General features: G+C 35.7%; 1 protein-coding gene across 4 annotated transcripts in view; it reads right to left on the bottom strand.

Moving 5' to 3' along the window:
• The window catches only part of LOC136032770 (acetyl-CoA acetyltransferase, cytosolic-like), a 47,777-nt gene extending 31,572 nt beyond the window's left edge, over nt 1-16,205 (bottom strand). The window contains exons 1-2 of one of the 4 annotated variants that reach the window (XM_065713141.1): nt 16,075-16,164; nt 9,166-9,268 (exon numbers count right to left, since the gene is read on the bottom strand). The gene's annotated coding sequence lies outside the window, so the exon portion shown is untranslated. Of the gene's footprint in view, nt 1-9,165; nt 9,269-16,074 lie in introns of all 4 variants that reach the window. The other 3 variants (XM_065713150.1, XM_065713125.1, XM_065713134.1) reach the window with 3 other exon arrangements.
• Between the last annotated feature and the right edge of the window lie 267 nt (nt 16,206-16,472).

Raw genomic sequence — 16,472 nt, 5'->3', positions numbered from 1 at the left:
AACTAAAGTAAGGAGCAAGTTTAAAACTTAAAACAAATTAAAATTACTCTGTATGTAAGGGGGACTACCCCCTTCTAAAATCCTTCCTCATTCAAAAAATTAAGTGTTTTGAAATTTTTTTTTCAATTGCAAATTTTCTTAAAAAATTCTTGAAAAAACTTCACAGTAAAGAGTAAGGAGCTGAGGAAGATACAGCCCCCTTCATATAAGGAATAATTTACTTCAAATAGGTTTCAAATCTGTTCCTTGCTTTCAGTTGAATAACAGTTAATTATTTAATTTCTAATTGTTTTCCAAATCATACACAAGCCTAACCAAGATATAATTTGGGGTACCGGTTCCTTAATTCCCTGGTTAATTGTTTTTAAAATGTGCAAATCAATAATTGTGCATTGATTAGTACCGCCCTACGTTTAAATTTACAATTTTGGATAAAATTTGAATATCCTTAAAAAATAATACTTTCGTCAAAATAATACCTTCTTAAGTTCAAAATACCTCATTTTTTCTGATTTTTTAGAATTAACCCTTACCGCTCACCTACCACCCCAAAGAGAGCGAATCCGTTCCGGTTATGTCAATCACGTATCTAGGACTATGATTATTTTCCCCACCAAGTTTCATCTCTATCCCTCCACTCTAAGCGTTTTTCCAAGATATTAAGCTTCCCCCCGAAACTCCCCCCAATGTCACCAGATCTGGTCTGAATTTAAAAGAAGAGCTCTGAGACACGACATCCTTCCAAAAATCAAATTTCATTAAGATCTGATCACCCGTTCGTAAGTTAAAAATACCTCATTTTTTCTAATTTTTCCGATTTAACCGTCCCCCCACACCCCCTCAGGTGGTCAAATCAAGGAAACAACAATTTTAAATTTAATTTGGTCTGGTTCCTGATACGCCAGCCAAATTTCATAGTCCTAGCTGGCCTGAACGTGCCTAAAGTAGCAAAACCGGGACAGACAGACAGACTGACTTACCGACAGAATTTGCGATCGCTATATGTGGCTTGGCATATACCAAGTGCCATAAAAATGGAATTTTTATACCATTAGTTACATCAAAAGAATCACATTTTAATGCTGATTTTAAATATATAAGTTTCATCAAGTTTAGTCTTACCCATCTAAAGTTACGAGCCGGAGAAAATTTGCCTTATTTTAGAAAATAGGGGGAAACACTCCCTAAAAGTCATACAATCTTAACGAAAATCAAACCAAAGATTCAACGTATCAGAGAACCCTAATGCAGAAGTTCAAGCTCCTATCTACAAAAATGTGGAATTTCGCATTTTTTGCCAGAAGACAGATCACGGATGCGTGTTTATTTGTTTTTTTCCGGGGGGTAATCGTATCGACTCAGTGGTCCTAGAATTTCACAAGAAGGCTCATTCTAACAGAAATTTAAAGTTCTAGTGTCCTTTTTAAGTGACCAAAAATTGGAGGGCACTTAGGCCCCCACCCACGCTTATTTTCCCCAAAAATCACCGGGTCAAAATTCTAGGATAAGTATTTAATTCACCATAGTCGAAAAACCTAATGACTATGTCTTTGGGGACGACTTACTACCCCAGAGTCCCCGTGGGAGGGGCTGCAAGTTACAAACTTTGACCAGTGTTTACATATAGTAATGATTATTGGAGAGTGAACAGACGTTTTCAGAGATTTTTTTTTTTGGTTTCGGAGGGGTAGGCGAGGAGTTGAGGAGGGGGGTTACGTGTTAGGATCTTTCCATGGAGAAATTTGTCACCAAAGAAGAGAATTTCAATGAAGGAGGCACTGGAATTTCTAGCATTATTTAAAAAAACAATGAAAAAATAAATATGAAAAGTTCTTTTCAACTGAAAGTAAGGAGCAGCACTAACACTTAAAACGAACAGAAATTATTAAACATATGAGGGATTCATTTCCTCGTAATACCTCTCTCTTTACGCTAAAGTATTTTTAGTAATTTCAACTATTTATTCTACTGCCTTTGTCATTCAGTGGTCATTCTTAAGGAATTGTGACACAATTTAAGCTTTAGTGTAAAGACCGAGGTATAGACGAGGGGGTGAACCACCTCATATACGTAATAAAACATACGAATATAGAAGTTCGTTATGTAAGTTAATTCGTAAGTTATGTATATTTTTTACTAATGAAAACGTTCTTAAAAAATTAGAAGTTCTAGTTGCCTTTTTAAGAAGGCAACTAGAACTTTCCCCTCAACGCCCCGACCTTTAAGCTAAAGTCTTTTACTGTTTTAAAAAGTAGAGTTAAGAGAAAGAATCAAACAATAACGTAAAGAGCGGGGCGTTGAGGAGGAAAAGCCCCTTTCATATATGGAGTAATTTCTATTCGTTTTAATTTTTAATGTCGCTCCTTAGTTTCAGCTAAAAAAAAACTAGTTTTTTATTTATTTCAAATACAAAAAAATAGATAAAAAGAGTAAACAAGAGCCAAGAGCTCATATTGCACTTGTGACGATGTCAGAAGAGACAAGAGCTTCTTCCCACCAAGTTTCTTTACGATATCTCCACTTCAAGCGTTTTCCAAGATTTCCGGTTTCCCCCTCCAACACCTCCCCCCCCATGTAGCCAGATCCGAAAAAAAATTGAAGAAAAAACGGGTTTAATTTCTTATAAAGCAGTGACAACAAAATAAAATAAAAACTACACTTTAGCTAACCAAAAAATAAAAACACTCCGAATATTTCGGCCCCATGTCCGGGAGCCTTTCTCAACGGAAAAAAAAACAACAAAAAAGGAGAAAATTACAACAATTTAAGACTATTTTTAAGACATTATAAAAATGCCACGACAACTAAACCAACATAAAAAATATAAACAATCAAATATATAAGAAACAAAAACTCACATTTTAAAACAATTATTTATGTAACCAGATCCGGTCGGGATTTAAATGAGAGCTCTGAGACACGAGGTCCTTCTAATATCAAATTTCATAAGATTCGATAACCAGTTCAGAAGTTAAAAATACTTAATTTTTTCTAATTTTTCCGAATTAACGGTCATTCTAATCCCCCTCCCCCCAAATGGTCGAATCAGGGAAATTGACTATTTCTAATTTAATCTCGTCGGGTCCCTAATACGCCTGCCATCTCTCATCGTCCTAGCTCATCTAGAAGTGCTCCAACTAGCCAAACCGGGACCGACATACAGACAGACAGACTGACAGAAAAATTAAATTGTGATCTAGGATTTTTTCCTACCAGGTTTCATCCTGAACCCTCCACTCTGAGTGTTTTCCAAGATTTTCGGTTCCCCCTCCGACCCCCCCCCCCCCAAAAAAAAAAAAATCTCACCGGATCCGGTAGGGATGTAAAATAAAAGCTCTGAGACACGGGGTCCTTCTAAATAACAAATTTCATTAGGATCCGATCACCCGTCTGTAAATTAATTTTTTTTTTTAATTCAAGTCATTAAATTGTCATAAAATTTAAGTTCAAAAAGCATTTAGGACGGGAACACGTTCGAAGCGTTCTTGTAAATCTTCTTGTCGATGCAGATAAAAACGGTGATATTCTCGTCTTTGGGGCGCTTGATGTTAGTAGAGCCTTCGATTCTGGCATCCATGGCCATATCCTGCTCAAAGCCCTTCAGCGATATGTTTCCTCTTGCATCATTTCCCCTGTCTACAGTATGTACAACAAACTCTCGGCTGTCATCCTGAAAACCCTCTCCGTCCAGCCCTTTTCCTTCTAAAGGAATGCTGAGCGTCAAGAAAGGCGTACGTCAAGGTGGCAAAACTTCCCCGTCACTGTTTAATAACGCTATCATCGAAGCACAACAAGTAATAAAGCCGTCGTGCTTTTTCCATGGGATAAATCTATCGCTACTGAACTTCGCTGATGACATTCTTAATGTTTCTTGTTCGATATCTTTATTTCAGCAAACTTACGACTCACTAGCATAGGCATACAAGCAGATTGGACTTTCCTTCAATGAATCTAAAACAGTACTTCTTTTCTTCAATGGTTCAAAAAATGAGCTTTCAATTAACCTCTTCGTTAAAATTCGCGACACTCTGATTAAGCCCTGTGAGTCTCTTACCTATCTTGGCCTCCCTATTTCTTCTACATTGAAAGACACACGCTCAGCACTGACAAACTACTTCTGTTCCCGTCTACGATCGTCTTATGGATTATTTGTTGCCAATGAGTATCGTTTCAACCGTCCTCTCCTTGCCCGGCTACACAATGCTTTTACTACCCCCCTTCCGTTTGCTCTGGCTCCCTTCTGGAAAATATTCACAGCTACCGAAAAGAAAGCCATTTGTAGCGCATTCTACATATATGCCAAGTTTCCCCTGCGTCTCCTTCTGTGACACAGCAATGGCGACATCTACATGAAATACAAGGTCACCAACGCTTCCATGGCCATAGAGAGAAGAATCTCCACATTCAGTACCAATGTTTTAAGAGCCAATCACCCCTGGACTAGTATTATTTTATAATGTTTTTAGTTCAAGTGGATTTAATTTTTTTTTTCTCTCTTTTTCTTTTTTACACTCCATCTTTTCCGTTTTTGATGGGTAATAAATTAATAATAATAATTATTATTATTTCGTCCGTAAGTCATTTTTTCTAATTTTTATTAACCCCCCCCCCACCCCCCACAGAGAGATTGGATCCGGTCCACTTATGTCAATAACAAACACATGACATGTGCTTATTGTTCGCACCAAGTTATATACCGATTTCTACGTTCTAAGCGTTTTCCAAGATTTCTAGTTTCCTCCTCCTACTTCCCTAATGTCACCAGATCCGGTCGTGATTTTAAATAAGAGTTCTGAGACACGAGGCCCTTCTAAATATCAAATTTTATTAAGATCTGATGACCCATTTGTAAGTTAAAAACGCCTCATTCTTCTAATTTTTCCGAATCATCCCCCTCAGCTCCCCCAAAGAGAGTAAATCCGGTCTTGTTATGTCAATCACATATCTAAGACTTGTGCTTATCCTTCACACCAAGTATCATCAAGATCTCTCCGATCTCATCACCCGTTCGTAAGTTAAAAATACCTCGTTTATTCTGATTTTTCAGAATTACCCCCCCCCAACTCTTCCAAATGGATTATATCCGGTCTGGTTATGTCAATTACGTATCTAGGACTTGTGCTTATTCTTCCCACCAATTATCATCACGATCTCTCCATTCTAAGCGTTTTCCAAGATTTCCGGTGTCCTCCTCCAACTCCCCCCAATGTCTCCAGATCCAGTCAGGATTTAACATAAGAGCTCCCAGACACGCGGTATTTCTAAATATCAAATTTCATTAAGATCCAATCCCATTCGTAAGTTAGAAATACCTATTTTTTTCAAATTTTCCCCAATTACTGAATTATGTCCCCTTCCCACATCCCCCAAAGACAGTGGATCCGATTCAGTTATGTTGATTACGTATCACTTGCGCTTATTCTTCCCACCAAGTTTCATTCCAATCTCTCGACTCTAAGCGTTTTCCAAGATTTCCGGTCCTCCCCCTCCAACTTCCCCCAGTATCACCGGATCTGGTCAGGATTTAAAACAAGAGCTCTAAGACACGATATCTTTCTAAACATCAAATTTTATTAAGATCCGACTACCCGTTCATAAGTTAAAAATACATCATTTTTTCTAATTTTTCTGAATTAACCGTCCCCCACCCCCCAGATGGTCAAATCGGAGAAGACTATTTCTAATTTAATCTGGTTTGATCTCTGATACACCTGTCAAATTTTATCGTCCTAGCTTATCTAGAAGTGCCCAAATTAGCAAACCCAGGACCAACAGACAGACCAACAAAATTTACGATCGATTATACAGATTATGCCATCATGCGATCGACAGATTATATATGCAATATCATGCGATCGACAGATAATATACATGTTGCGAGTGCCAATGTTGAACATTACTATTCCCGTCCCTTTCTTTTTTTTGTCATTGAACTTGTTCCAAACGCTTTTGTTGACATTTGGTCTGTCACTTCCAACAGAGATCAGTTTTTCAAGTGGCAGCTGATTCTGCTCAATGGCTGACGTAATCTTCCTGTACAGGTTATCACTTGTCACGTGGCCAGTAAAACTTGTGCATAAATGTCTGCTCTGGATTTCATTTCTGTATGAGGACCAACATCGAACACGTATCTGTAACTCATTCATACCAGCTTCGCTGGTTGTCTTGTCATATCTAGTACAAAATATGACTGAATGTCCTCCACAAGCACTTGCTTACAATAAGGATGCAGCGCATCGGTGATCAGATACGTGAGTTTCATCGCACATGGGGACATTCTGTCGGGGATCTTACCAGGGAACATCACATGGAAGGTCGCGACAATACGGTCTGAAAAGTTAGCAGACATGGAACTCTGTGCCGTCTGAAATGCCCATATTAACTCAGCATTATAAGCAGCATCACGCTCTCAAAACATGTTTGTACCAACTAACGGTTTATCCTTGGTTGTTCCATCAACTGAAAATTCTCCGGTCATGTGAAGCTATAGTCGATGTACTTGAACAATAACTGCAGCTTTGTGATCTGTAGATCGCACATGTTGGTTTAGCTGAGCAGCCCAAGCTGTGCAACCAAGATTTTTCAAGCAGAGTTTTCAAAAAAACAAGTACTGGTCGTTCCCAGTCTTACACAATTCGCCAATCTTACTATCGCTGAAATCCGTCTTAGCAAGCCATGAACTATTAAACTTGGTAGGCCCCATACTTTGTTACCAAGAATCACCAACAAATTAGCATCCCAAGATTAAAAGACCATAAAAAGGGAAAACGTGGATATGTCCAAAACTGAGCTATATTTGCATCATCCTTTTAAATAGCATTCAGCCAGGAAACGCATAAGTCACAAGAGCTCCAGTCTCATTAAGCAGAGACTGCTAGCCTATATACTGATCTTTGCTCAGTTCAGACAGGCCCAACCGGACAAAAAATAAAACATAGGCTACTAAGACAACACAAGAGCATAGCCCAGGCAGAAGCAGCTAACTAAGCCCAACACAAAACATTAGTTAAGTTCAAACGGCTCAACAGTTGTAATTAATTATCGATCTACACTGAAAGACAGCACAGTCTACAAGCTAAGTCAAAAGTAAAGAAAAGCAAATCTTGGTTTTTAACGAGCCGTGAAAATTGCAAATCAATGTTCTTAGTGCTCTTCAGCCGAAAATTTAGGAATAATAGGATTTTAGCCAAAATATAGGCATTTTATAGAAGTGGATTAAAATATAGGAATTCATTGGAATTAACAGGCGAGTCCGAACACTGCCATGGAGATAGAGTTGACGTTACATTTCTGATTTAATAGTAAAAGAAAATTGTAAATATAGATAGCTTTAGGCTTATATTTTGTAACAAAAAGATTGCAAAAGGTCATCAAAGGTGAATACTTTTTGGAAGACGAAAGGAAGGAGGTAGAGGATACTTCCTGAATGGGAGTAAGGAGGATACTTTAAAATACCTTCCAGGTGATCATTAATATTGGATTCATTAGTTGAAGTTTCATTAATATTGTCCAACTACACTTCAATGATAGACAATAGCCTTTTCCTGATCAAAGATATATAATAATGACTGATATAGATACCCATAGGTTTCCCTTTCATAACACAAAGACTGTAAAATGTTATACTGTTTCTTATCCTGTAATGCATCAAGTCTAGTTTCTTAAAACAAGTTTGCTGAATTCTTGACCTGTGAAAGCCACCGTCTAAGTGCCGTCAACAGAATTTAAAAATGATGCAAAATACACAAAGCAATAGTAGGGAAAATGTTAATCTGTTTAGGCTATTAGAAACATGCTGTATATTATAAAGGAAAATGTTGCTGCTTCGCTGTTTTCTTTTACTTATATTCATATCCTTGAGCTAGACAGGGCCAGATCTAATGGGACAAGGGGGCTAGAGGGGGCAAGCACCCCTGTCGGCAAGCAGATGTTACTGAATTCAATGTAAGATACAAATAAGATATTGTTTGTGTCTTAGAAAGGTATGTAAGACACGAAAATGGTAGTTTCTAATGCACAAAAAATTGTATTGGCACTTGTTGTTATTCAGAACACACTCAAGAATTTTTCTCTGAATAGAAGATCTGAGAATGGAAGATCTGGGATTATATAATTTCGGTTATACATTTGCTCTTAAGGGGGGTGGGGGTAAAGTATAGCGGATCAGCATGCAAAATGTGATGCTACAATTATTATTAAATTATGAAGTAAGAATTGTTTTAAACTTCGCGCTGTCCAAATACTTTACCCCCCACCTGCCTCTAATGTGCAAATATAAATATCCCAAATTATGGAAGTCCAATTCATTCAGTCAAACTAAATAAGTCGTGTGGCTATACAATATGCAATATGAATCTTTAAATCAATTCTTGAGAATGTTTAAGTACCAAGACATTTTTCAAAATAAATGGAAGATATTCCAGCGTACGTGCCTAAAGATAGGCTACATTGAGTTAGTGATGCCTTTATCTCATTTTATCAGTTGCAATAAAAACCCCATTTACGTCATTACTTTATATTGAAACAGTTTGAAATAGAGGTGGTAAGCTCCAAGCTACAAAAGCTGACAAAATTATGGTTTCCGGACAAATTTACCATAATCATAGCTTTGCCTACATTTGTGTTAAAATTGTCATAAAAGGCTTGAGTGACTCAATGCCACTGAAAGAAACGAATAAAAGTTTCTCTAATAGCCAAAAGCCCGTCGTGCTTGGTACTTTGGCTAGTCTTAATTGATGGACAACAGTCGTAAATGTAACAGAAGTAGTAGTATTAGTAGTAATGTCCTACACATTATTGCCTTTTGGTCCTTTAAACATTTTTTGAAAGCACCTACTTGATACAGTAATCATTTCTTGAGATACACCCTATATATACACATAAGGTCTTTTGATTTAGTTCAAATTTCCCCTCAATATTGTAAATTAAGTATTGTGGTAATATTGGTGATTATAAAATTAGTGATAGTATGCAAATATTGTCTTTTTGATCATCTCCCTTATCATTTACTGAAAGCTCCAAAAAATATATGTATTTCATCATTCCTGAGTTATGCTCTTTTGACAATCCATAATCACATAAAGTGTTTTGATTTAGCTGAACACTCTCTGAAAGACTTTCCTGAGTGTAATTTTTTTTTTTGAAAGTAAGGTTCAAAATACATACCTTTCTCATTAACATACACTATTGTAACAATGAATGAATTGTCCTGATGACTGTGGGGAGTTTGACATCCCTAAAGACATAATTACTGGATATTTCAGCAATGCTAAAAAAATATAGCTCTCTTAAAATTTTGATTTGATACAAATTTGGGGTATGAAAGACTTTAAGGGGAAGGGGTTACCCTCCATTCACTTTTGACTCTTAAAAAGGGCACTAGGGCTTCTGACTTCCAATCGATTAGCCCCATCCAATCCAACATTTTTACAATCACTTGTTCAATAAATACCTTATATGCTCTGGGGTATAACTTGCACCCCTTGCTCTTGGGCACTGGGGGGGGGGGGTGTCCACCCTAAAGACATCATCATATGCTCTTTGGACTATTGTGAACAAAAAGGCCATTGTACACTTGAAATCAGATGCATTTGGGGAAAAGAAGATGTCAGGGAAAGGGGGACTAGTTAACCTCTGTCACTTTTGACTCGTTAAAGGGGGACTATGACTACAAATTTCCAATTAAATGAGCCTCCTCTAAAGTTCACACAACATCTCCTTCCATAAGAACATTATATGCCCCTAGAGTATGTTTACAAAACCCTTTCCCCCAGACTCTGGAGGTTGTCCCACCCCCTAAGGCCTTGTTGTGTTATCTTGGACCATTTTCTTTAATAAATGGCTATCTCAAAATTTCTATCAGATGTAATTTGCAAAAATACGTGGAAGGGGGGGGGGTTATCTATCATCCAATTACTCAATTCTCAAAAAGGACACTAGAGCTTCTGATCACCAATTTTAGAAGTCCCTCCTGAGTTTATACAGTCACCCTTTCTATAGAAATCTTATATGTCACCAGGGCACAACTTACAACCCTTGCCCTGAGTGCTGTTTGGGGGGGGGGTATCCTCAAAGACATAATTTCCAGATCTTTCAGCTCTGCTGAACAGAATGGCTATCTCAAAATTTGATTGGCTGTGTTTGAGGAAATGATAGGTGGGGAGAGAGAGCTGATTGTCATCCAATCACTTTTGACTGTTAAAAAGGGCACTAGTCATTTCATGACTTATTTTCGAAGTTTCAATGGCAGCTCCTTTTATACAAGACCAAAAGTCTAAAAAAAAAAAAAAAATAGTGCACTATGCCCACATCATTCTTTACTTAGGCAGTGCTATTTTTCTGCCTATGAAAAGGGAACTAGAAATTTTCAATCCAATGAGCCCCCTCCTGAGTTCATACAACCACTCTTTCCATAGAAGACTTATATATGCCAGGGTATAACTTACAACCCTTACCCACAGGGCTCTGGGGGGGGAGGGTTGTCATATTCAAACAAGTAATTACTGAACCTTTCAACAAAGCCGAACTAAATGGCTATTTAAAAATTTAGGTTTGAGGTCTTTGGGGAAATTATGGGTGGGGGGGGAGGTAATTGGCCTCCATCACTTTTCTTAAAGGAGATGTAGAAATTTCAATTTCCAATCCAATGAGCCCTCTCCAACGTTTATATAACCACCCTTCTCACAATTGTTACCCTGAGGGCTGTGGGAGGGGATTGTCATCCTTAAAGACATAATTACTGAAGTTTTAAACTACCTTACAATGAACAAAATGGCTATATCATAATCTGATTGGATGTGTCTGGGAAAATGCTGGGGGTTGAAGGGGGGCTGGTTGCCTTCCAATCGCTTTTAACTATTAGAAATGGCCCTAGTACTTCAATTTAAAATGATACCCTTTTGGAGTTTCTGCAACAACTTCTATACAAATTGCCTTGGTATAAAACCAAAAATAATAATAATAAGAGATTGTGCCCACTTTGCTCTTTACTTTGGCAGTGCTATTGTGCTGCCTATGATCAAAAAATTTGTGAAATTTTAGGATAATATTTATAAGCTAAAATCTTATGGAACTAGATACTTATATATCATAACCTTTAGAATATATTTATTGTGAATAATTGATTTATAAACAAATGACGTGTTTTTGACCAATTTCTAAGCCCATTTCTAATGATTGTGACTTCTAATGGCACTTGGTATTTACCGAGTGACATATAGTAATCATAATTTCTGTAAGTCTGTCGATCCTAACTTTTCTGGTTCGGGCACTTCCAGATAAGCCAGGACAATGAAAGTTGGCAGGCATATCAGGGACCAGACCAGATTAAATTAGAAATAATCCCTTCCCCAATTCGGCCATCTGGGGGGGACGAGCAAACGAGATAGTTGAGAAAAATTCTATTTGCCAATAAACCAAATGTTCTTCTTAATTGTGGTCCTGGTCTAGGGGCATGATTCTTGCTTAGGGTGTGAGAAGTCTGAGGCTCAAATCCTGGACCACCCCAATTTTTACATGAAGAAGATCCAAAACTAGATACGTGGTCACCCCATCAGATGAAATGACAGGGCTAATCGATTGGAAGTCAGAAGCCCTAGTGCCCTTTTTAAGAGTCAAAAGTGAATGGAGGGCAACGCCTTCCCCTTAAAGTCTTTCATATCCCAAAATATATCAAATCAAAATTTTAAGAGAGTTATATTTTTTAGCATTGCTGAAATATCCAGTAATTATGTCTTTAGGGATGTCAAACTCCCCAAAGTCATCAGGACAATTCATTCATTGTTACAATAGTATATGTTAATGAGAAAGGTATGTATTTTGAACCTTACTTTCCAAAAAAAAAATGACATTCAGGCAAGTCTTTCAGAGATTGTTCAGCTGAATCAAAACACTTTATGTGATTATGGATTGTCAAAAGAGCATAACTCAGGAATGATGAAACATATATATTTTTTGGAGCTTTCAGTAAATGATAAGGGAGATGATCAAAAAGACAATATTTGCATACTATCACTAATACAACTAACACCACCAATACTACCACAATACTTAATTTACAATATTGAGGGGAAACTTGAACTAAATCAAAAGACCTTATGCGCATATACAGAGCGTATCTCAAGAATTGATTACTGTATCAAGCAGGTGCTTTCAAAGAATGTTTAAAGGACCAAAAGGCAATATGTAAACTACACATTACTACTAATACTACTACCACTGTTACATTTACTACTACTACTTTAACTACTACTTATATTGCAATTACTTGTAAAGCTAGGAGCATTGATATGAAAATTTCAAGACATATATGAACATACAGGCTATCCAGAGAATACATCAATAATATCATAGCAATAATTAATTTTATCAAGTTGAAATACTACTACTGTGACTGCTATTACAACTATGCCTAATGATATAAAGGTACAATTTTCAAGGAATTTTGAGGGGGAGGGTGAGGTGAATCACAATATGCCATCTGTATGCAGGTTGACAAAAGAGCGTAACAGCAACATCTTAGGAACAGTTTAGTTTGTGAAGTTGAAACTAACAGGGTTTGTTATGGGGATGTTAAACAAACCAAAAGGAAATAATTGCATCCAAATGCAACTGCTTCTACTCATACAACTGCTACTTCAAATCAAAGGGTATTAAGTCAATATTTTTGGAATGTATTGAAACTTCTACTCATACAACTGCTACTTCTACTACTACTACTACTGCCACTAAAGCTAAGGCAACTACTATTAATTTTACTCCTGCTATACGACTGCTGCTATTAAAACAAAGGGTATTAAGGCAATATTTTTGGATTGTATTGAAACTGAAGGGAACTGAAACAAAACACACCATGGCCACACAGGTTGTCAAGAGGGCATATCAGAAATGGTTGAAGGTATTAATTTGAATCTTTCAGCATGTGTTGAAGGGGGCATTAAAGAAACCAGAGGTGCTATGTACATACTGCTACAAGTTCTACTACAACTACTGCTATTATACAAGGTAAGAGTGTTAAGGCAAAGCTTTAAGGAATATTTAGATGGATGTGAACTAAATCAAAACAAACTATGAGCATGTAAAATTTCAAAAGGGTATATAAGCAATATCATAGGCAGTGGTGCCTCTATGATAGCAAGGCATATAACAAAACTTTTAAAGGAGCTAATTTGTTTGGAAATTAATTTTTTTTTTGTAATTTTTAAGAGTCAAGGGGATTAGAGGGCATGAAACCCTCTCCTAAGCCCATTCATTTTCCAAGTAAATCCAGTCACAATTTTGAGACAGCAATTTTCTTCAGCATAGTAGAGCAGTCCAGCAACTATGTCTCTAGGGAAATTGGGTATATCAATCCTCTGTAATTATGTAACTGATACATTATGCTTTAAAACTAAATGAAAAGGCACTGAGTGTTGTTACCAATAAGATACCTGAGCAATGTCTCCAGAATGACTAGGGGTATTAAGCTGAAACTTTCAGGGCTACAACCATTACTACTTCTACCTTTAAAATTTGAATAAATCAAAAGAGTGAAGTATCTCTGTGTTATCAAAGAGCATAGGCTACATAGAAAGTTTTGGCTTGTTATTAAGTTTCATTTTTCAGGCTAACTAGAGGAGAGATAAAATTAAATTAAACAATACTATTTTTGCCCAGATTAAAAATTGTTGAAAATGTTTTTCCAACTCACAAATAGAAAGTGAGACTGGATACCTTTGAAAAAGAATCTGAAGACATAATAAAAAAATTTCCATGAAAAGACCCTATGTCAATAAAAAAAGAACAGAAATTAATTTGAAAAACTGGTATAAGCCTAGGATTCAAGCAGTACATTAGAAACATGCAAATAAAAATATTTTTGTTTCATAATATTCAGAATAATCCTAGATAAAACATTTTGCAGGGGGGAAATCTTTATTGTGATTCTTTCACTGATGCACAATTTGCTTGACAAAATTCTAAAAAGTGAACATGGATTCAACTGCATTTTTCAATTTTCAAATACACCATAAGTGGCATTCAGTAATGTTTAAATTACTGACAATTATTACTGAAAAATGTTTAAATTAATTAGATAAATTAGGCTAAGTTAGGTTAGTTAGATGGCAGTTAGGTGTTGATTTATAAATAATTTTCAAGAACAGACAAAAATATTTAAAATGTGATAGAAATCTGGAAATGCAAGGAATATAATGAAGATAGAGGTTCTCCCCCTACAAAATATGCTAGATACAACTATTATGAATATTATTATGCAAGAATTGTTATCTTAACACATTCAAGAAACAATTTTCCATAATAAGAAGTTTTTCAAAGAAAAGTAGAGATTCATTAAGCCAAAATTGAGCAGAAATAAATTCAAATAATAAAACATAAAACTACCATAAATCACCTTCAATAAATAAATGAAATCCATAACAACCAGAGATTACTATAAATAACTAAGCCAAACTCAAAACAAGCATAGCTGACAAACCCCATACCCTCTCAAAACCAGAACATAGGCCTACTCAAAACAAAAGACATTTTAAATGTTATCTCTTTTTTTATTTAATAGATTGAATATTACCAAAACTTTAACAAATAAATGTCAGTATATAGCCTACATATTAAACTTCTAATCCATGGTCATTTGTTTTTTTTAGTAAAGTGCAAATTACAATTTAAATTATGGGTAAAATTGTAGCAGTTCATATAACTGGCTTACCAATAAAGTGAACATATCACTTGATTGATTTTTTTTAATGCTTGTTACAAATATAATAGTCACTTCTACCTTAAATTCAAATTTAACCACTTTTTGACCTAACCTTATTATAAATAATTTTAGCACTGAGAAAATGTAGAATTATTTTGTTGAAATCAGTATGGAGAAAAGGTTGTATTATTTTGTCAGAAATGATGGATAACTTGTACTTTAATTGAAAATTTGTCATTTTTAGAGCTTAAAAAGTGCTTAAATTTGAATTTGTGGTAGGAGCAATTGTTATATTTGTCAAGAACATAAAAAAATGCATCAAGTGGTATGTTTGCTTTATTGGTGAGTCAGTTATATGAATTGTCATAATTTTTTGAAAATTTGTCATTTTGGTAAAATTCTAGTTAATTGACTTCTTTTTTTCTCGGAAAGGGTTTAGGTTAAAAAATTAAAACTTTCAGGGATGGGTCTACAGGCTAAAGTATGTCCTGGGAAGGTATTTTGAAGTACCTACCTCTACTCCTTCTCCCTCTAGAGGGCCCTGACCTTTGATGACCTTTAAAAATATGTGTGCTATAAAAGTGAAACCTTTCAAAATAGATCTTCTGCTTAATTAAAGTACAACAAAATTGTTTTCAGCATCAAAACTTTGCTCAATCCTATTTTATGAGGTTTTAAAGATATGCAAATACATTTCCTAAGTTTTAAAAAAAAACATTGATATGGCTCAAAATTCTACTCAAATAACAGGAATTGCATTTTCAGAACTAAAGGCAGAGAAAAAGCAACTAGTAACTGAAAATTGAGGTAAAATGTTGTTTTGTCAAAATTTCAATAGGTATAGACCTGTCATGTAGGTAAATTTCAGGGCCCTCTAGAGGAGGAATGGGTGGAGGTGGCTACTTTAAAATACCTTCCCTTGACACACTTTAGCCTGTAGACCTATCCCTGAAAGTTTCATTTTGCTAATCTAAACCCTATCTGAGATAGCAAGAAGTCAATGAGGCTAACTAGAATTTTACCATTATGAAAATGAGCTATAAAAGTACTTAAATATAAATTTAAGGTAGAAGCTATTATTATATTTGTAAAGAGCAAAAAAAGCATCAAGTGGTATATTCACTTTGTAGGAAAGCCAGTTATATGAACTGCTATAATTTTACAAAATAATGTTGTGCAAATTTTTCCCACCAGACTTTTTTTTAAGTTTTAAATTTTTGGTTACTATTGACTGTTTAACCTTTTGGAACCCCATTAAGAACTCAATATGTAATTTCCTACAGAATTAATTATTAAATTGTGATAGAACATAGAAAAACGTATCAAAGGATATGTTCACATTCACCCTAGCTAAATTCTGTCAAAAACTCAAAATTTACCTAATTGCCTAGGCCTAAGTCTTCAATTCACACACCTGGGAATATTGACAATTGTAATGTAGGCAAATTTACCACTACATTATTTTCTATTTTTCTAGACAGTCTATATGTATCGGAAATGGCAATTTGTCAATGTAGATGACACTATAATCCCATAGAGACAGAAAAAAAAAAACAAAAAAAAACAGTTTGACCTGATCAAAAGTAATTCAAAAACTTGTAGTGAGTTCACACGCATAGGATTTCACGCTTGAATGGCCAAATAATTAAACCGTTTCTTTAAAGGTCGAAAGGATTTCACGCTTGAAATTTTTTCCAGTTGTAAGCAAAATCCTTACAAGCATAAGCCAAAACCTATTCTCTATATCAGAGCTTCTTAAACTATGGGTCGCGACCCC

This window comes from Artemia franciscana, chromosome 1 (assembly GCF_032884065.1).
Source record: "Artemia franciscana chromosome 1, ASM3288406v1, whole genome shotgun sequence".
Classification (NCBI taxonomy): Eukaryota; Metazoa; Arthropoda; class Branchiopoda; order Anostraca; family Artemiidae; genus Artemia; species Artemia franciscana.
This window is presented reverse-complemented; position numbering and strand designations above follow the sequence as displayed.